Raw genomic sequence first — 21,480 nt, forward strand, 5'->3', positions numbered from 1 at the left:
TTGTGAAAATATCCACTAAATGAGGGAATAATATGTGTGAGGGTACCCCAGGAGAGATCCAAATGTGTGTGGGTAGAATATATATCCCACGGTGGTAATATTGAAAAAAGTTGAAAACATTTTTTTTTTGGACTTAGTTATTTTTCCGGCGTTTATCAGACTTTCAGATAGGGCAAATGTCAGTTAGTGTTCCAATTTCAGTTCCAGAACTATTCGCCCAATGAGTCTTTGATATTTAGTCGTTTTCAGCCAATTTTCTGGATTTTTGAAAATTTCACTTTTTTTGTGAAAATATCCACTAAATGAGGGAATAATATGTGTGAGGGTACCCCAGGAGAGTTCCAAATGTGTGTGGGTAGAATATATATCCCACGGGGGTAAAATTGAAAAAAGTTGAAAACATTTTTTTTTTTTGGACTTAGTCATTTTTCCGGCGTTTATCAGACTTTCAGATAGGGCAAATGTCAGTGAGCATTCCAATTTCAGTTCCAGAGCGATTCGCCCAATGAGTCCTTGATATTTAGACGTTTTCAGCCATTATTTTTGATTTTTGAAAATTTCACTTTTTTGTGAAAATATCCACTAAATGAGGGAATAATATGTGTGAGGGTACCCCAGGAGAGTTCCAAATGTGTGTGGGTAGAATATATATCCCACGGGGGTAAAATTGAAAAAAGTTGAAAACATTTTTTTTTTGGACTTAGTCATTTTTCCGGCGTTTATCAGACTTTCAGATAGGGGAAATGTCAGTGAGCTTTCCGATTTCAGTTCCAGAGCGATTCGCCCAATGAGTCCTTGATATTTAGTCGTTTTCAGCCAATTTTCTGGATTTTTGAAAATTTCACTTTTTTGTGAAAATATCCACTAAATGAGGGAAGAATATGTGTGAGGGTACCCCAGGAGAGTTCCAAATGTGTGTGGGTAGAATATATATCCAACGGGGGTAAAATTGAAAAAAGTTGAAAATTCTTTTTTTTTGGACTTAGTCATTTTTCTGACGTTTATCAGACTTTCAGATAGGGGAAATGTCAGTGAGCGTTCCGATTTCAGTTCCAGAGTGATTCTCCCAATGAGTCCTTGATATTTAGTCGTTTTCAGCCATTATTTTGGATTTTTGAAAATTTCACTTTTTTGTGAAAATATCCACTAAATGAGGGAATAATAAGTGTGAGGGTACCCCAGGAGAGATCCAAATGTGTGTGGGTAGAATATATATCCCACGGTGGTAATATTGAAAAAAGTTGAAAACATTTTTTTTTTGGACTTAGTTATTTTTCCGGCGTTTATCAGACTTTCAGATAGGGCAAATGTCAGTTAGTGTTCCAATTTCAGTTCCAGAACTATTCGCCCAATGAGTCTTTGATATTTAGTCGTTTTCAGCCAATTTTCTGGATTTTTGAAAATTTCACTTTTTTTGTGAAAATATCCACTAAATGAGGGAATAATATGTGTGAGGGTACCCCAGGAGAGTTCCAAATGTGTGTGGGTAGAATATATATCCCACGGGGGTAAAATTGAAAAAAGTTGAAAACATTTTTTTTTTTTGGACTTAGTCATTTTTCCGGCGTTTATCAGACTTTCAGATAGGGCAAATGTCAGTGAGCATTCCAATTTCAGTTCCAGAGCGATTCGCCCAATGAGTCCTTGATATTTAGACGTTTTCAGCCATTATTTTTGATTTTTGAAAATTTCACTTTTTTGTGAAAATATCCACTAAATGAGGGAATAATATGTGTGAGGGTACCCCAGGAGAGTTCCAAATGTGTATGGGTAGAATATATATCCCACGGGGGTAAAATTGAAAAAAGTTGAAAACATTTTTTTTTTGGACTTAGTCATTTTTCCGGCGTTTATCAGACTTTCAGATAGGGGAAATGTCAGTGAGCGTTCCGATTTCAGTTCCAGAGCGATTCGCCCAATGAGTCCTTGATATTTAGTCGTTTTCAGCCAATTTTCTGGATTTTTGAAAATTTCACTTTTTTGTGAAAATATCCACTAAATGAGGGAAGAATATGTGTGAGGGTACCCCAGGAGAGTTCCAAATGTGTGTGGGTAGAATATATATCCAACGGGGGTAAAATTGAAAAAAGTTGAAAACTCTTTTTTTTTGGACTTAGTCATTTTTCCGGCGTTTATCAGACTTTCAGATAGGGCAAATGTCAGTGAACGTTCCAATTTCAGTTCCAGAGCGATTCGCCCAATGAGTCCTTGATATTTAGTCGTTTTCAGCCATTATTTTGGATTTTTGAAAATTTCACTTTTTTGTGAAAATATCCACTAAATTAGGGAATAATATCTGTGAGGGTACCCCAGGAGAGTTCCAAATGTGTGTGGGTAGAATATATATCCCACGGGGGTAATATTGAAAAAAGTTGAAAACATTTTTTTTTTTGGACTTAGTTATTTTTCCGGCGTTTATCAGACTTTCAGATAGGGCAAATGTCAGTTAGTGTTCCAATTTCAGTTCCAGAACTATTCGCCCAATGAGTCTTTGATATTTAGTCGTTTTCAGCCAATTTTCTGGATTTTTGAAAATTTCACTTTTTTTGTGAAAATATCCACTAAATGAGGGAATAATATGTGTGAGGGTACCTCAGGAGAGTTCCAAATGTGTGTGGGTAGAAGATATATCCCACGGGGGTAAAATTGAAAAAAGTTGAAAACACTTTTTTTTTGGACTTAGTCATTTTTCCGGCGTTTATCAGACTTTCAGAAAGGGCAAATGTCAGTGAGCGTTCCGATTTCAGTTCCAGAGCGATTCGCCCAATGAGTCCTTGATATTTAGTCGTTTTCAGCCATTATTTTTGATTTTTGAAAATTTCACTTTTTTGTGAAAATATCCACTAAATCAGGGAATAATATGTGTGAGGGTACCCCAGGAGAGTTCCAAATGTGTGTGGGTAGAATGTATATCCCACGGGGGTAAAATTGAAAAAAGTTGAAAACATTTTTTTTTTGGACTTAGTCATTTTTCCGGCATTTATCAGACTTTCAGATAGGCGAAATGTCAGTGAGCTTTCCGATTTCAGTTCCAGAGCGATTCTCCCAATGAATCCTTGATATTTAGTCGTTTTCAGCCAATATTTTGGATTTTTGAAAATTTCACTTTTTTGTGAAAATATCCACTAAATTAGGGAATAATATGTGTGAGGGTACCCCAGGAGAGTTCCAAATGTGTGTGGGTTATATATATCCCACGGGGGTAAAATTGAAAAAAGTTGAAAACATTTTTTTTTTGGACTTAGTCATTTTTCCGGCGTTTATCAGACTTTCAGATAGGGCAAATGTCAGTTAGTGTTCCAATTTCAGTTCCAGAACTATTCGCCCAATGAGTCTTTGATATTTAGTCGTTTTCAGCCAATTTTCTGGATTTTTGAAAATTTCACTTTTTTTGTGAAAATATCCACTAAATGAGAGAATAATATGTGTGAGGGTACCCCAGGAGAGTTCCAAATGTGTGTGGGTAGAACATATATCCCACGGGGGTAAAATTGAAAAAAGTTGAAAAATTATTTTTTTGGACTTAGTCATTTTTCTGGCGTTTATCAGATTTCAGATAGGGGAAATGTCAGTGGGCGTTCCGATTTCAGTTCCAGAGCGATTCGCCCAATGAGCCCTTGATATTTAGTTGTTTTCAGCCAATTTTCTGGATTTTTGAAAATTTCACTTTTTTGTGAAAATATTCACTAAATGAGGGAATAATATGTGTGACGGTACCCCAGGAGAGTTCCAAATGTGTGTGGGTAGAATATATATCCCACGGGGGTAAAATTGAAAAAAGTTGAAAACATTTTTTTTTTTGGACTTAGTCATTTTTCCGGCGTTTATCAGACTTTCAGATAGGGCAAATGTCAGTGAGCATTCCAATTTCAGTTCCAGAGCGATTCGCCCAATGAGTCCTTGATATTTAGTTGTTTTCAGCCATTATTTTTGATTTTTGAAAATTTCACTTTTTTGTGAAAATATCCACTAAATGAGGGAATAATATGTGTGAGGGTACCCCAGGAGAGTTCCAAATGTGTGTGGGTAGAATATATATCCCACGGGGGTAAAATTGAAAAAAGTTGAAAACATTTTTTTTTTGGACTTAGTCATTTTTCCAGCGTTTATCAGACTTTCAGATAGGGGAAATGTCAGTGAGCATTCCGATTTCAGTTCCAGAGCGATTCGCCCAATGAGTCCTTGATATTTAGTCGTTTTCAGCCAATATTTTGGATTTTTGAAAATTTCACTTTTTTGTGAAAATATCCACTAAATGAGGGAAGAATATGTGTGAGGGTACCCCAGGAGAGTTCCAAATGTGTGTGGGTAGAATATATATCCAACGGGGGTAAAATTGAAAAAAGTTGAAAACTCTTTTTTTTTGGACTTAGTCATTTTTCCGGCGTTTATCAGACTTTCAGATAGGGCAAATGTCAGTGAACGTTCCAATTTCAGTTCCAGAGCGATTCGCCCAATGAGTCCTTGATATTTAGTCGTTTTCAGCCATTATTTTGGATTTTTGAAAATTTCACTTTTTTGTGAAAATATCCACTAAATTAGGGAATAATATCTGTGAGGGTACCCCAGGAGAGTTCCAAATGTGTGTGGGTAGAATATATATCCCACGGGGGTAATATTGAAAAAAGTTGAAAACATTTTTTTTTTTGGACTTAGTTATTTTTCCGGCGTTTATCAGACTTTCAGATAGGGCAAATGTCAGTTAGTGTTCCAATTTCAGTTCCAGAACTATTCGCCCAATGAGTCTTTGATATTTAGTCGTTTTCAGCCAATTTTCTGGATTTTTGAAAATTTCACTTTTTTTGTGAAAATATCCACTAAATGAGGGAATAATATGTGTGAGGGTACCTCAGGAGAGTTCCAAATGTGTGTGGGTAGAAGATATATCCCACGGGGGTAAAATTGAAAAAAGTTGAAAACACTTTTTTTTTGGACTTAGTCATTTTTCCGGCGTTTATCAGACTTTCAGAAAGGGAAAATGTCAGTGAGCGTTCCGATTTCAGTTCCAGAGCGATTCGCCCAATGAGTCCTTGATATTTAGTCGTTTTCAGCCATTATTTTTGATTTTTGAAAATTTCACTTTTTTGTGAAAATATCCACTAAATCAGGGAATAATATGTGTGAGGGTACCCCAGGAGAGTTCCAAATGTGTGTGGGTAGAATGTATATCCCACGGGGGTAAAATTGAAAAAAGTTGAAAACATTTTTTTTTTGGACTTAGTCATTTTTCCGGCATTTATCAGACTTTCAGATAGGCGAAATGTCAGTGAGCTTTCCGATTTCAGTTCCAGAGCGATTCTCCCAATGAATCCTTGATATTTAGTCGTTTTCAGCCAATATTTTGGATTTTTGAAAATTTCACTTTTTTGTGAAAATATCCACTAAATTAGGGAATAATATGTGTGAGGGTACCCCAGGAGAGTTCCAAATGTGTGTGGGTTATATATATCCCACGGGGGTAAAATTGAAAAAAGTTGAAAACATTTTTTTTTTGGACTTAGTCATTTTTCCGGCGTTTATCAGACTTTCAGATAGGGCAAATGTCAGTTAGTGTTCCAATTTCAGTTCCAGAACTATTCGCCCAATGAGTCTTTGATATTTAGTCGTTTTCAGCCAATTTTCTGGATTTTTGAAAATTTCACTTTTTTTGTGAAAATATCCACTAAATGAGAGAATAATATGTGTGAGGGTACCCCAGGAGAGTTCCAAATGTGTGTGGGTAGAACATATATCCCACGGGGGTAAAATTGAAAAAAGTTGAAAAATTATTTTTTTGGACTTAGTCATTTTTCTGGCGTTTATCAGATTTCAGATAGGGGAAATGTCAGTGGGCGTTCCGATTTCAGTTCCAGAGCGATTCGCCCAATGAGTCCTTGATATTTAGTTGTTTTCAGCCAATTTTCTGGATTTTTGAAAATTTCACTTTTTTGTGAAAATATTCACTAAATGAGGGAATAATATGTGTGACGGTACCCCAGGAGAGTTCCAAATGTGTGTGGGTAGAATATATATCCCACGGGGGTAAAATTGAAAAAAGTTGAAAACATTTTTTTTTTTGGACTTAGTCATTTTTCCGGCGTTTATCAGACTTTCAGATAGGGCAAATGTCAGTGAGCATTCCAATTTCAGTTCCAGAGCGATTCGCCCAATGAGTCCTTGATATTTAGTTGTTTTCAGCCATTATTTTTGATTTTTGAAAATTTCACTTTTTTGTGAAAATATCCACTAAATGAGGGAATAATATGTGTGAGGGTACCCCAGGAGAGTTCCAAATGTGTGTGGGTAGAATATATATCCCACGGGGGTAAAATTGAAAAAAGTTGAAAACATTTTTTTTTTGGACTTAGTCATTTTTCCAGCGTTTATCAGACTTTCAGATAGGGGAAATGTCAGTGAGCATTCCGATTTCAGTTCCAGAGCGATTCGCCCAATGAGTCCTTGATATTTAGTCGTTTTCAGCCAATATTTTGGATTTTTGAAAATTTCACTTTTTTGTGAAAATATCCACTAAATGAGGGAAGAATATGTGTGAGGGTACCCCAGGAGAGTTCCAAATGTGTGTGGGTAGAATATATATCCCACGGGGGTAAAATTGAAAAAAGTTGAAAACATTTTTTTTTTGGACTTAGTCATTTTTCCGGCGTTTATCAGACTTTCAGATAGGGGAAATGTCAGTGAGCGTTCCGATTTCAGTTCCAGAGCGATTCGCCCAATGAGTCCTTGATATTTAGTCGTTTTCAGCCAATATTTTGGATTTTTAAAAATTTCACTTTTTTGTGAAAATATCCACTAAATGAGGGAATAATATGTGTGAGGGTACCCCAGGAGAGTTCCAAATGTGTGTGGGTAGAATATATATCCCACGGGGGTAAAATTGAAAAAAGTTGAAAACATTTTTTTTTTTGGACTTAGTCATTTTTCCGGCGTTTATCAGACTTTCAGATAGGGCAAATGTCAGTTAGTGTTCCAATTTCAGTTCCAGAACTATTCGCCCAATGAGTCTTTGATATTTAGTCGTTTTCAGCCAATTTTCTGGATTTTTGAAAATTTCACTTTTTTTGTGAAAATATCCACTAAATGAGGGAATAATATGTGTGAGGGTACCCCAGGAGAGTTCCAAATGTGTGTGGGTAGAAGATATATCCCACGGGGGTAAAATTGAAAAAAGTTGAAAACATTTTTTTTTTTGGACTTAGTCATTTTTCCGGCGTTTATCAGACTTTCAGATAGGGCAAATGTCAGTGAGCATTCCAATTTCAGTTCCAGAGCGATTCGCCCAATGAGTCCTTGATATTTAGTCGTTTTCAGCCATTATTTTTTATTTTTGAAAATTTCACTTTTTTGTGAAAATATCCACTAAATGAGGGAATAATATGTGTGAGGGTACCCCAGGAGAGTTCCAAATGTGTTTGGGTAGAATATATATCCCACGGGGGTAAAATTGAAAAAAGTTGAAAACATTTTTTTTTTGGACTTAGTCATTTTTCCGGCGTTTATCAGACTTTCAGATAGGGGAAATGTCAGTGAACGTTCCAATTTCAGTTCCAGAGCGATTCGCCCAATGAGTCCTTGATATTTAGTCGTTTTCAGCCATTATTTTGGATTTTTGAAAATTTCACTTTTTTGTGAAAATATCCACTAAATTAGGGAATAATATCTGTGAGGGTACCCCAGGAGAGTTCCAAATGTGTGTGGGTAGAATATATATCCCACGGGGGTAATATTGAAAAAAGTTGAAAACATTTTTTTTTTTGGACTTAGTTATTTTTCCGGCGTTTATCAGACTTTCAGATAGGGCAAATGTCAGTTAGTGTTCCAATTTCAGTTCCAGAACTATTCGCCCAATGAGTCTTTGATATTTAGTCGTTTTCAGCCAATTTTCTGGATTTTTGAAAATTTCACTTTTTTTGTGAAAATATCCACTAAATGAGGGAATAATATGTGTGAGGGTACCTCAGGAGAGTTCCAAATGTGTGTGGGTAGAAGATATATCCCACGGGGGTAAAATTGAAAAAAGTTGAAAACACTTTTTTTTTGGACTTAGTCATTTTTCCGGCGTTTATCAGACTTTCAGAAAGGGCAAATGTCAGTGAGCGTTCCGATTTCAGTTCCAGAGCGATTCGCCCAATGAGTCCTTGATATTTAGTCGTTTTCAGCCATTATTTTTGATTTTTGAAAATTTCACTTTTTTGTGAAAATATCCACTAAATCAGGGAATAATATGTGTGAGGGTACCCCAGGAGAGTTCCAAATGTGTGTGGGTAGAATGTATATCCCACGGGGGTAAAATTGAAAAAAGTTGAAAACATTTTTTTTTTGGACTTAGTCATTTTTCCGGCATTTATCAGACTTTCAGATAGGCGAAATGTCAGTGAGCTTTCCGATTTCAGTTCCAGAGCGATTCTCCCAATGAATCCTTGATATTTAGTCGTTTTCAGCCAATATTTTGGATTTTTGAAAATTTCACTTTTTTGTGAAAATATCCACTAAATTAGGGAATAATATGTGTGAGGGTACCCCAGGAGAGTTCCAAATGTGTGTGGGTAGGATATATATCCCACGGGGGTAAAATTGAAAAAAGTTGAAAACATTTTTTTTTTGGACTTAGTCATTTTTCCGGCGTTTATCAGACTTTCAGATAGGGCAAATGTCAGTTAGTGTTCCAATTTCAGTTCCAGAACTATTCGCCCAATGAGTCTTTGATATTTAGTCGTTTTCAGCCAATTTTCTGGATTTTTGAAAATTTCACTTTTTTTGTGAAAATATCCACTAAATGAGAGAATAATATGTGTGAGGGTACCCCAGGAGAGTTCCAAATGTGTGTGGGTAGAACATATATCCCACGGGGGTAAAATTGAAAAAAGTTGAAAAATTATTTTTTTGGACTTAGTCATTTTTCTGGCGTTTATCAGACTTTCAGATAGGGGAAATGTCAGTGGGCGTTCCGATTTCAGTTCCAGAGCGATTCGCCCAATGAGTCCTTGATATTTAGTTGTTTTCAGCCAATTTTCTGGATTTTTGAAAATTTCACTTTTTTGTGAAAATATTCACTAAATGAGGGAATAATATGTGTGACGGTACCCCAGGAGAGTTCCAAATGTGTGTGGGTAGAATATATATCCCACGGGGGTAAAATTGAAAAAAGTTGAAAACATTTTTTTTTTTGGACTTAGTCATTTTTCCGGCGTTTATCAGACTTTCAGATAGGGCAAATGTCAGTGAGCATTCCAATTTCAGTTCCAGAGCGATTCGCCCAATGAGTCCTTGATATTTAGTTGTTTTCAGCCATTATTTTTGATTTTTGAAAATTTCACTTTTTTGTGAAAATATCCACTAAATGAGGGAATAATATGTGTGAGGGTACCCCAGGAGAGTTCCAAATGTGTGTGGGTAGAATATATATCCCACGGGGGTAAAATTGAAAAAAGTTGAAAACATTTTTTTTTTGGACTTAGTCATTTTTCCAGCGTTTATCAGACTTTCAGATAGGGGAAATGTCAGTGAGCATTCCGATTTCAGTTCCAGAGCGATTCGCCCAATGAGTCCTTGATATTTAGTCGTTTTCAGCCAATATTTTGGATTTTTGAAAATTTCACTTTTTTGTGAAAATATCCACTAAATGAGGGAAGAATATGTGTGAGGGTACCCCAGGAGAGTTCCAAATGTGTGTGGGTAGAATATATATCCCACGGGGGTAAAATTGAAAAAAGTTGAAAACATTTTTTTTTTGGACTTAGTCATTTTTCCGGCGTTTATCAGACTTTCAGATAGGGGAAATGTCAGTGAGCGTTCCGATTTCAGTTCCAGAGCGATTCGCCCAATGAGTCCTTGATATTTAGTCGTTTTCAGCCAATATTTTGGATTTTTAAAAATTTCACTTTTTTGTGAAAATATCCACTAAATGAGGGAATAATGTGTGTGAGGGTACCCCAGGAGAGTTCCAAATGTGTGTGGGTAGAATATATATCCCACGGGGGTAAAATTGAAAAAAGTTGAAAACATTTTTTTTTTTGGACTTAGTCATTTTTCCGGCGTTTATCAGACTTTCAGATAGGGCAAATGTCAGTTAGTGTTCCAATTTCAGTTCCAGAACTATTCGCCCAATGAGTCTTTGATATTTAGTCGTTTTCAGCCAATTTTCTGGATTTTTGAAAATTTCACTTTTTTTGTGAAAATATCCACTAAATGAGGGAATAATATGTGTGAGGGTACCCCAGGAGAGTTCCAAATGTGTGTGGGTAGAAGATATATCCCACGGGGGTAAAATTGAAAAAAGTTGAAAAATTTTTTTTTTGGACTTAGTCATTTTTCTGGCGTTTATCAGACTTTCAGATAGGGGAAATGTCAGTGGGCGTTCCGATTTCAGTTCCAGAGCGATTCGCCCAATGAGTCCTTGATATTTAGTTGTTTTCAGCCAATTTTCTGGATTTTTGAAAATTTCACTTTTTTGTGAAAATATCCACTAAATGAGGGAATAATATGTGTGAGGGTACCCCAGGAGAGTTCCAAATGTGTGTGGGTAGAATATATATCCCACGGGGGTAAAATTGAAAAAAGTTGAAAACATTTTTTTTTTTGGACTTAGTCATTTTTCCGGCGTTTATCAGACTTTCAGATAGGGCAAATGTCAGTGAGCATTCCAATTTCAGTTCCAGAGCGATTCGCCCAATGAGTCCTTGATATTTAGTCGTTTTCAGCCATTATTTTTTATTTTTGAAAATTTCACTTTTTTGTGAAAATATCCACTAAATGAGGGAATAATATGTGTGAGGGTACCCCAGGAGAGTTCCAAATGTGTTTGGGTAGAATATATATCCCACGGGGGTAAAATTGAAAAAAGTTGAAAACATTTTTTTTTTGGACTTAGTCATTTTTCCGGCGTTTATCAGACTTTCAGATAGGGGAAATGTCAGTGAGCGTTCCGATTTCAGTTCCAGAGCGATTCGCCCAATGAGTCCTTGATATTTAGTCGTTTTCAGCCAATATTTTGGATTTTTGAAAATTTCACTTTTTTGTGAAAATATCCACTAAATTAGGGAATAATATGTGTGAGGGTACCCCAGGAGAGTTCCAAATGTGTGTGGGTAGAATATATATCCCACGGGGGTAAAATTGAAAAAAGTTGAAAACATTTTTTTTTTGGACTTAGTCATTTTTCCGGCGTTTATCAGACTTTCAGATAGGGGAAATGTCAGTGAGCGTTCCGATTTCAGTTCCAGAGCGATTCGCCCAATGAGTCCTTGATATTTAGTCGTTTTCAGCCAATATTTTGGATTTTTGAAAATTTCACTTTTTTGTGAAAATATCCACTAAATTAGGGAATAATGTGTGTGAGGGTACCCCAGGAGAGTTCCAAATGTGTGTTGGTAAAATATTTATCACACGGGGGTAAAATTGAAAAAAGTTGAAAACATTTTTTTTTTTGGACTTAGTCATTTTTCCGGCGTTTATCAGACTTTCAGATAGGGCAAATGTCAGTGAGCATTCCAATTTCAGTTCCAGAGCGATTTGCCCAATGAGTCTTTGATATTTAGTCGTTTTCAGCCAATTTTCTGGATTTTTGAAAATTTCACTTTTTTGTGAAAATATCCACTAAATGAGGGAAGAATATGTGTGAGGGTACCCCAGGAGAGTTCCAAATGTGTGTGGGTAGAATATATATCCCACGGGGGTAAAATTGAAAAAAGTTGAAAACTTTTTTTTTTTCGACTTAGTCATTTTTCCGGCGTTTGTCAGACTTTCAGATAGGGCAAATGTCAGTGAGCATTCCAATTTCAGTTCCAGAGCGATTCGCCCAGTGAGTCCTTGATATTTAGTCGTTTTCAGCCATTATTTTTGATTTTTGAAAATTTCACTTTTTTGTGAAAATATCCACTAAATGAGGGAATAATATGTGTGAGGGTACCCCAGGAGAGTTCCAAATGTGTTTGGGTAGAATATATATCCCACGGGGGTAAAATTGAAAAAAGTTGAAAACATTTTTTTTTTGGACTTAGTCATTTTTCCGGCGTTTATCAGACTTTCAGATAGGGGAAATGTCAGTGAGCGTTCCGATTTCAGTTCCAGAGCGATTCGCCCAATGAGTCCTTGATATTTAGTCGTTTTCAGCCAATATTTTGGATTTTTGAAAATTTCACTTTTTTGGGAAAATATCCACTAAATTAGGGAATAATATGTGTGAGGGTACCCCAGGAGAGTTCCAAATGTGTGTGGGTAGAATATATATCCCACGGGGGTAAAATTGAAAAAAGTTGAAAACATTTTTTTTTTGGACTTAGTCATTTTTCCGGCGTTTATCAGACTTTCAGATAGGGGAAATGTCAGTGAGCGTTCCGATTTCAGTTCCAGAGCGATTCGCCCAATGAGTCCTTGATATTTAGTCGTTTTCAGCCAATATTTTGGATTTTTGAAAATTTCACTTTTTTGTGAAAATATCCACTAAATTAGGGAATAATGTGTGTGAGGGTACCCCAGGAGAGTTCCAAATGTGTGTGGGTAAAATATTTATCACACGGGGGTAAAATTGAAAAAAGTTGAAAACATTTTTTTTTTTGGACTTAGTCATTTTTCCGGCGTTTATCAGACTTTCAGATAGGGCAAATGTCAGTGAGCATTCCAATTTCAGTTCCAGAGCGATTTGCCCAATGAGTCTTTGATATTTAGTCGTTTTCAGCCAATTTTCTGGATTTTTGAAAATTTCACTTTTTTGTGAAAATATCCACTAAATGAGGGAAAAATATGTGTGAGGGTACCCCAGGAGAGTTACAAATGTGTGTGGGTAGAATATATGTCCCACGGGGGTAAAATTGAAAAAAGTTGAAAACTCTTTTTTTTTGGACTTAGTCATTTTTCCGGCGTTTATCAGACTTTCAGATAGGGCAAATGTCAGTGAGCGTTCCGATTTCAGTTCCAGAGCGATTCGCCCAATGAGTCCTTGATATTTAATCGTTTTCAGCCAATATTTTGGATTTTTGAAAATTTCACTTTTTTGTGAAAATATCCACTAAATGAGGGAATAATATGTGTGAGGGTACCCCAGGAGAGTTCCAAATGTGTGTGGGTAGAATATATATCCCACGGGGGTAAAATTGAAAAAAGTTGAAAACTCTTTTTTTTTGGACTTAGTCATTTTTCCGGCGTTTATCAGACTTTCAGATAGGGCAAATGTCAGTTAGTGTTCCAATTTCAGTTCCAGAACTATTCGCCCAATGAGTCTTTGATATTTAGTCGTTTTCAGCCAATTTTCTGGATTTTTGAAAATTTCACTTTTTTTGTGAAAATATCCACTAAATGAGGGAATAATATGTGTGAGGGTACCCCAGGAGAGTTCCAAATGTGTGTGGGTAGAATATATATCCCACGGGGGTAAAATTGAAAAAAGTTGAAAGCATTTTTTTTTTTGGACTTAGTCATTTTTCCGGCGTTTATCAGACTTTCAGATAGGGCAAATGTCAGTGAGCATTCCAATTTCAGTTCCAGAGCGATTCGCCCAATGAGTCCTTGATATTTAGTCGTTTTCAGCCATTATTTTTGATTTTTGAAAATTTCACTTTTTTGTGAAAATATCCACTAAATGAGGGAATAATATGTGTGAGGGTACCCCAGGAGAGTTCCAAATGTGTTTGGGTAGAATATATATCCCACGGGGATAAAATTGAAAAAAGTTGAAAACATTTTTTTTTTGGACTTAGTCATTTTTCCGGCGTTTATCAGACTTTCAGATAGGGGAAATGTCAGTGAGCGTTCCGATTTCAGTTCCAGAGCGATTCGCCCAATGAGTCCTTGATATTTAGTCGTTTTCAGCCAAGATTTTGGATTTTTGAAAATTTCACTTTTTTGTGAAAATATCCACTAAATTAGGGAATAATATGTGTGAGGGTACCCCAGGAGAGTTCCAAATGTGTGTGGGTAGAATATATATCCTACGGGGGTAAAATTGAAAAAAGTTGAAAACATTTTTTTTTTGGACTTAGTCATTTTTCCGGCGTTTATCAGACTTTCAGATAGGGGAAATGTCAGTGAGCGTTCCGATTTCAGTTCCAGAGCGATTCGCCCAATGAGTCCTTGATATTTAGTCGTTTTCAGCCAATATTTTGGATTTTTGAAAATTTCAGTTTTTTGTGAAAATATCCACTAAATTAGGGAATAATGTGTGTGAGGGTACCCCAGGAGAGTTCCAAATGTGTGTGGGTAAAATATTTATCACACGGGGGTAAAATTGAAAAAAGTTGAAAACATTTTTTTTTTTGGACTTAGTCATTTTTCCGGCGTTTATCAGACTTTCAGATAGGGCAAATGTCAGTGAGCATTCCAATTTCAGTTCCAGAGCGATTTGCCCAATGAGTCATTGATATTTAGACGTTTTCAGCCAATTTTCTGGATTTTTGAAAATTTCACTTTTTTGTGAAAATATCCACTAAATGAGGGAAGAATATGTGTGAGGGTACCCCAGGAGAGTTCCAAATGTGTGTGGGTAGAATATATATCCCACGGGGATAAAATTGAAAAAAGTTGAAAACTCTTTTTTTTTGGACTTAGTCATTTTTCCGGCGTTTATCAGACTTTCAGATAGGGCAAATGTCAGTGAGCGTTCCGATTTCAGTTCCAGAGCGATTCGCCCAATGAGTCCTTGATATTTAGTCGTTTTCAGCCATTATTTTGGATTTTTGAAAATTTCACTTTTTTGTGAAAATATCCACTAAATGAGGGAATAATATGTGTGAGGGTACCCCAGGAGAGTTCCAAATGTGTTTGGGTAGAATATATATCCCACGGGGGTAAAATTGAAAAAAGTTGAAAACATTTTTTTTTTGGACTTAGTCATTTTTCCGGCGTTTATCAGACTTTCAGATAGGGGAAATGTCAGTGAGCGTTCCGATTTCAGTTCCAGAGCGATTCGCCCAATGAGTCCTTGATATTTAGTCGTTTTCAGCCAATATTTTGGATTTTTGAAAATTTCACTTTTTTGGGAAAATATCCACTAAATTAGGGAATAATATGTGTGAGGGTACCCCAGGAGAGTTCCAAATGTGTGTGGGTAGAATATATATCCCACGGGGGTAAAATTGAAAAAAGTTGAAAACATTTTTTTTTTGGACTTAGTCATTTTTCCGGCGTTTATCAGACTTTCAGATAGGGGAAATGTCAGTGAGCGTTCCGATTTCAGTTCCAGAGCGATTCGCCCAATGAGTCCTTGATATTTAGTCGTTTTCAGCCAATATTTTGGATTTTTGAAAATTTCACTTTTTTGTGAAAATATCCACTAAATTAGGGAATAATGTGTGTGAGGGTACCCCAGGAGAGTTCCAAATGTGTGTGGGTAAAATATTTATCACACGGGGGTAAAATTGAAAAAAGTTGAAAACATTTTTTTTTTTGGACTTAGTCATTTTTCCGGCGTTTATCAGACTTTCAGATAGGGCAAATGTCAGTGAGCATTCCAATTTCAGTTCCAGAGCGATTTGCCCAATGAGTCTTTGATATTTAGTCGTTTTCAGCCAATTTTCTGGATTTTTGAAAATTTCACTTTTTTGTGAAAATATCCACTAAATGAGGGAAAAATATGTGTGAGGGTACCCCAGGAGAGTTACAAATGTGTGTGGGTAGAATATATGTCCCACGGGGGTAAAATTGAAAAAAGTTGAAAACTCTTTTTTTTTGGACTTAGTCATTTTTCCGGCGTTTATCAGACTTTCAGATAGGGCAAATGTCAGTGAGCGTTCCGATTTCAGTTCCAGAGCGATTCGCCCAATGAGTCCTTGATATTTAATCGTTTTCAGCCAATATTTTGGATTTTTGAAAATTTCACTTTTTTGTGAAAATATCCACTAAATGAGGGAATAATATGTGTGAGGGTACCCCAGGAGAGTTCCAAATGTGTGTGGGTAGAATATATATCCCACGGGGGTAAAATTGAAAAAAGTTGAAAACTCTTTTTTTTTGGACTTAGTCATTTTTCCGGCGTTTATCAGACTTTCAGATAGGGCAAATGTCAGTTAGTGTTCCAATTTCAGTTCCAGAACTATTCGCCCAATGAGTCTTTGATATTTAGTCGTTTTCAGCCAATTTTCTGGATTTTTGAAAATTTCACTTTTTTTGTGAAAATATCCACTAAATGAGGGAATAATATGTGTGAGGGTACCCCCGGAGAGTTCCAAATGTGTGTGGGTAGAATATATATCCCACGGGGGTAAAATTGAAAAAAGTTGAAAGCATTTTTTTTTTTGGACTTAGTCATTTTTCCGGCGTTTATCAGACTTTCAGATAGGGCAAATGTCAGTGAGCATTCCAATTTCAGTTCCAGAGCGATTCGCCCAATGAGTCCTTGATATTTAGTCGTTTTCAGCCATTATTTTTGATTTTTGAAAATTTCACTTTTTTGTGAAAATATCCACTAAATGAGGGAATAATATGTGTGAGGGTACCCCAGGAGAGTTCCAAATGTGTTTGGGTAGAATATATATCCCACGGGGATAAAATTGAAAAAAGTTGAAAACATTTTTTTTTTGGACTTAGTCATTTTTCCGGCGTTTATCAGACTTTCAGATAGGGGAAATGTCAGTGAGCGTTCCGATTTCAGTTCCAGAGCGATTCGCCCAATGAGTCCTTGATATTTAGTCGTTTTCAGCCAAGATTTTGGATTTTTGAAAATTTCACTTTTTTGTGAAAATATCCACTAAATTAGGGAATAATATGTGTGAGGGTACCCCAGGAGAGTTCCAAATGTGTGTGGGTAGAATATATATCCTACGGGGGTAAAATTGAAAAAAGTTGAAAACATTTTTTTTTTGGACTTAGTCATTTTTCCGGCGTTTATCAGACTTTCAGATAGGGGAAATGTCAGTGAGCGTTCCGATTTCAGTTCCAGAGCGATTCGCCCAATGAGTCCTTGATATTTAGTCGTTTTCAGCCAATATTTTGGATTTTTGAAAATTTCAGTTTTTTGTGAAAATATCCACTAAATTAGGGAATAATGTGTGTGAGGGTACCCCAGGAGAGTTCCAAATGTGTGTGGGTAAAATATTTATCACACGGGGGTAAAATTGAAAAAAGTTGAAAACATTTTTTTTTTTGGACTTAGTCATTTTTCCGGCGTTTATCAGACTTTCAGATAGGGCAAATGTCAGTGAGCATTCCAATTTCAGTTCCAGAGCGATTTGCCCAATGAGTCATTGATATTTAGACGTTTTCAGCCAATTTTCTGGATTTTTGAAAATTTCACTTTTTTGTGAAAATATCCACTAAATGAGGGAAGAATATGTGTGAGGGTACCCCAGGAGAGTTCCAAATGTGTGTGGGTAGAATATATATCCCACGGGGATAAAATTGAAAAAAGTTGAAAACTCTTTTTTTTTGGACTTAGTCATTTTTCCGGCGTTTATCAGACTTTCAGATAGGGCAAATGTCAGTGAGCGTTCCGATTTCAGTTCCAGAGCGATTCGCCCAATGAGTCCTTGATATTTAGTCGTTTTCAGCCATTATTTTGGATTTTTGAAAATTTCACTTTTTTGTGAAAATATCCACTAAATTAGGGAATAATATGTGTGAGGGTACCCCAGGAGAGTTCCAAATGTGTGGGTAGAATATATATCCCACTGGGGTAAAATTGAAAAAAGTTGAAAACATTTTTTTTTTGGACTTAGTCATTTTTCCGGCGTTTATCAGACTTTCAGATAGGGGAAATGTCAGTGAGCGTTCCAATTTCAGTTCCAGAGCGATTCGCCCAATGAGTCCTTGATATTTAGTCGTTTTCAGCCAATATTTTGGATTTTTGAAAATTTCACTTTTTTGTGAAAATATCCACTAAATGAGGGAATAATATGTGTGAGGGTACCCCAGGAGAGTTCCAAATGTGTGTGGGTAAAATATATATCACACGGGGGTAAAACTGAAAAAAGTTGAAAACATTTTTTTTTTTGGACTTAGTCATTTTTCCGGCGTTTATCAGACTTTCAGATAGGGCAAATGCCAATGAGCATTCCAATTTCAGTTCCAGAGCGATTTGCCCAATGAGTCTTTGATATTTAGTCGTTTTCAGCCAATTTTCTGGATTTTTGAAAATTTCACTTTTTTGTGAAAATATCCACTAAATTAGGGAATAATATGTGTGAGGGTACCCCAGGAGAGTTCCAAATGTGTGTGGGTAGAATATATATCCCACTGGGGTAAAATTGAAAAAAGTTGAAAACATTTTTTTTTTGGACTTAGTCATTTTTCTGGCGTTTAAAAGACTTTCAGATAGGGGAAATGTCAGTGGGCGTTCCGATTTCAGTTCCAGAGCGATTCGCCCAATCAGTCCTTGATATTTAGTTGTTTTCAGCCAATTTTCTGGATTTTTGAAAATTTCACTTTTTTGTGAAAATATTCACTAAATGAGGGAATAATATGTGTGAGGGTACCCCAGGAGAGTTCCAAATGTGTGTGGGTAGAATATATATCCCACGGGGGTAAAATTGAAAAAAGTTGAAAACATTTTTTTTTTGGGACTTAGTCATTTTTCCGGCGTTTATCAGACTTTCAGATAGGGCAAATGTCAGTGAGTGTTACACTTTCAGTTCCAGAACGATTCGCCCAATGCAATGAGTCTTTGATATTTAGTCGTTTTCAGCCAATTTTCTGGATTTTTGAAAATTTCACTTTTTTTGTGAAAATATCCACTAAATGAGGGAATAATATGTGTGAGGGTACCCCAGGAGAGTTCCAAATGTGTGTGGGTAGAATTTATATCCCACGGGGGTAAAATTGAAAAAAGTTGAAAACTCTTTTTTTTTGGACTTAGTCATTTTTCCGGCGTTTATCAGACTTTCAGATAGGGCAAATGTCAGTTAGTGTTCCAATTTCAGTTCCAGAACTGTTCGCCCAATTAGTCTTTGATATTTAGTCGTTTTCAGCCAATTTTCTGGATTTTTGAAAATTTCACTTTTTTTGTGAAAATATCCACTAAATGAGGGAATAATATGTGTGAGGGTACCCCAGGAGAGTTCCAAATGTGTGTGGGTAGAAGATATATCCCACGGGGGTAAAATTGAAAAAAGTTGAAAAATTTTTTTTTTGGACTTATTCATTTTTCTGGCGTTTATCAGACTTTCAGATAGGGGAAATGTCAGTGGGCGTTCCGATTTCAGTTCCAGAGCGATTCTCCCAATGAGTCCTTGATATTTAGTTGTTTTCAGCCAATTTTCTGGATTTTTGAAAATTTCACTTTTTTGTGAAAATATTCACTAAATGAGGGAATAATATGTGTGAGGGTACCCCAGGAGAGTTCCAAATGTGTGTGGGTAGAATATATATCCCACGGGGGTAAAATTGAAAAAAGTTGAAAACATTTTTTTTTTTGGACTTAGTCATTTTTCCGGCGTTTATCAGACTTTCAGATAGGGGAAATGTCAGTGAGCATTCCAATTTCAGTTCCAGAGCGATTCGCCCAATGAGTCCTTGATATTTAGTCGTTTTCAGCCATTATTTTTGATTTTTGAAAATTTCACTTTTTTGTGAAAATATCCACTAAATGAGGGAATAATATGTGTGAGGGTACCCCAGGAGAGTTCCAAATGTGTTTGGGTAGAATATATATCCCACGGGGGTAAAATTGAAAAAAGTTGAAAACATTTTTTTTTTGGACTTAGTCATTTTTCCGGCGTTTATCAGACTTTCAGATAGGGGAAATGTCAGTGAGCGTTCCGATTTCAGTTCCAGAGCGATTCGCCCAATGAGACCTTGATATTTAGTCGTTTTCAGCCAATATTTTGGATTTTTGAAAATTTCACTTTTTTGTGAAAATATCCACTAAATTAGGGAATAATATGTGTGAGGGTACCCCAGGAGAGTTCCAAATGTGTGTGGGTAGAATATATATCCCACGGGGGTAAAATTGAAAAAAGTTGAAAACATTTTTTTTTTGGACTTAGTCATTTTTCCGGCGTTTATCAGACTTTCAGATAGGGGAAATGTCAGTGAGCGTTCCGATTTCAGTTCCAGAGCGATTCGCCCAATGAGTCCTTGATATTTAGTCGTTTTCAGCCAATATTTTGGATTTTTGAAAATTTCACTTTTTAGTGAAAATATCAACTAAATTAGGGAATAATGTGTGTGAGGGTACCCCAGGAGAGTTCCAAATGTGTGTGGGTAAAATATTTATCACACGGGGGTAAAATTGAAAAAAGTTGAAAACATTTTTTTTTTTGGACTTAGTCATTTTTCCGGCGTTTATCAGACTTTCAGATAGGGCAAATGTCAGTGAGCATTCCAATTTCAGTTCCAGAGCGATTTGCCCAATGAGTCTTTGATATTTAGTCGTTTTCAGCCAATTTTCTGGATTTTTGAAAATTTCACTTTTTTGTGAAAATATCCACTAAATGAGGGAAGAATATGTGTGAGGGTACCCCAGGAGAGTTACAAATGTGTGTGGGTAGAATATATATCCCACGGGGGTAAAATTGAAAAAAGTTGAAAACTCTTTTTTTTTGGACTTAGTCATTTTTCCGGCGTTTATCAGACTTTCAGATAGGGCAAATGTCAGTTAGTGTTCCAATTTCAGTTCCAGAACTATTCGCCCAATGAGTCTTTGATATTTAGTCGTTTTCAGCCAATTTTCTGGATTTTTGAAAATTTCACTTTTTTTGTGAAAATATCCACTAAATGAGGGAATAATATGTGTGAGGGTACCCCAGGAGAGTTCCAAATGTGTGTGGGTAGAATATATATCCCACGGGGGTAAAATTGAAAAAAGTTGAAAGCATTTTTTTTTTTGGACTTAGTCATTTTTCCGGCGTTTATCAGACTTTCAGATAGGGCAAATGTCAGTGAGCATTCCAATTTCAGTTCCAGAGCGATTCGCCCAATGAGTCCTTGATATTTAGTCGTTTTCAGCCATTATTTTTGATTTTTGAAAATTTCACTTTTTTGTGAAAATATCCACTAAATGAGGGAATAATATGTGTGAGGGTACCCCAGGAGAGTTCCAAATGTGTTTGGGTAGAATATATATCCCACGGGGGTAAAATTGAAAAAAGTTGAAAACATTTTTTTTTTGGACTTAGTCATTTTTCCGGCGTTTATCAGACTTTCAGATAGGGGAAATGTCAGTGAGCGTTCCGATTTCAGTTCCAGAGCGATTCGCCCAATGAGTCCTTGATATTTAGTCGTTTTCAGCCAAGATTTTGGATTTTTGAAAATTTCACTTTTTTGTGAAAATATCCACTAAATTAGGGAATAATATGTGTGAGGGTACCCCAGGAGAGTTCCAAATGTGTGTGGGTAGAATATATATCCCACGGGGGTAAAATTGAAAAAAGTTGAAAACATTTTTTTTTTGGACTTAGTCATTTTTCCGGCGTTTATCAGACTTTCAGATAGGGGAAATGTCAGTGAGCGTTCCGATTTCAGTTCCAGAGCGATTCGCCCAATGAGTCCTTGATATTTAGTCGTTTTCAGCCAATATTTTGGATTTTTGAAAATTTCACTTTTTTGTGAAAATATCCA

The sequence above is a fragment of the Phyllobates terribilis genome, unplaced genomic scaffold, assembly GCF_046119375.1.
Source record: "Phyllobates terribilis strain yellow unplaced genomic scaffold, ASM4611937v1 Scaffold_10__3_contigs__length_209671492, whole genome shotgun sequence".
Taxonomy (NCBI): Eukaryota; Metazoa; Chordata; class Amphibia; order Anura; family Dendrobatidae; genus Phyllobates; species Phyllobates terribilis.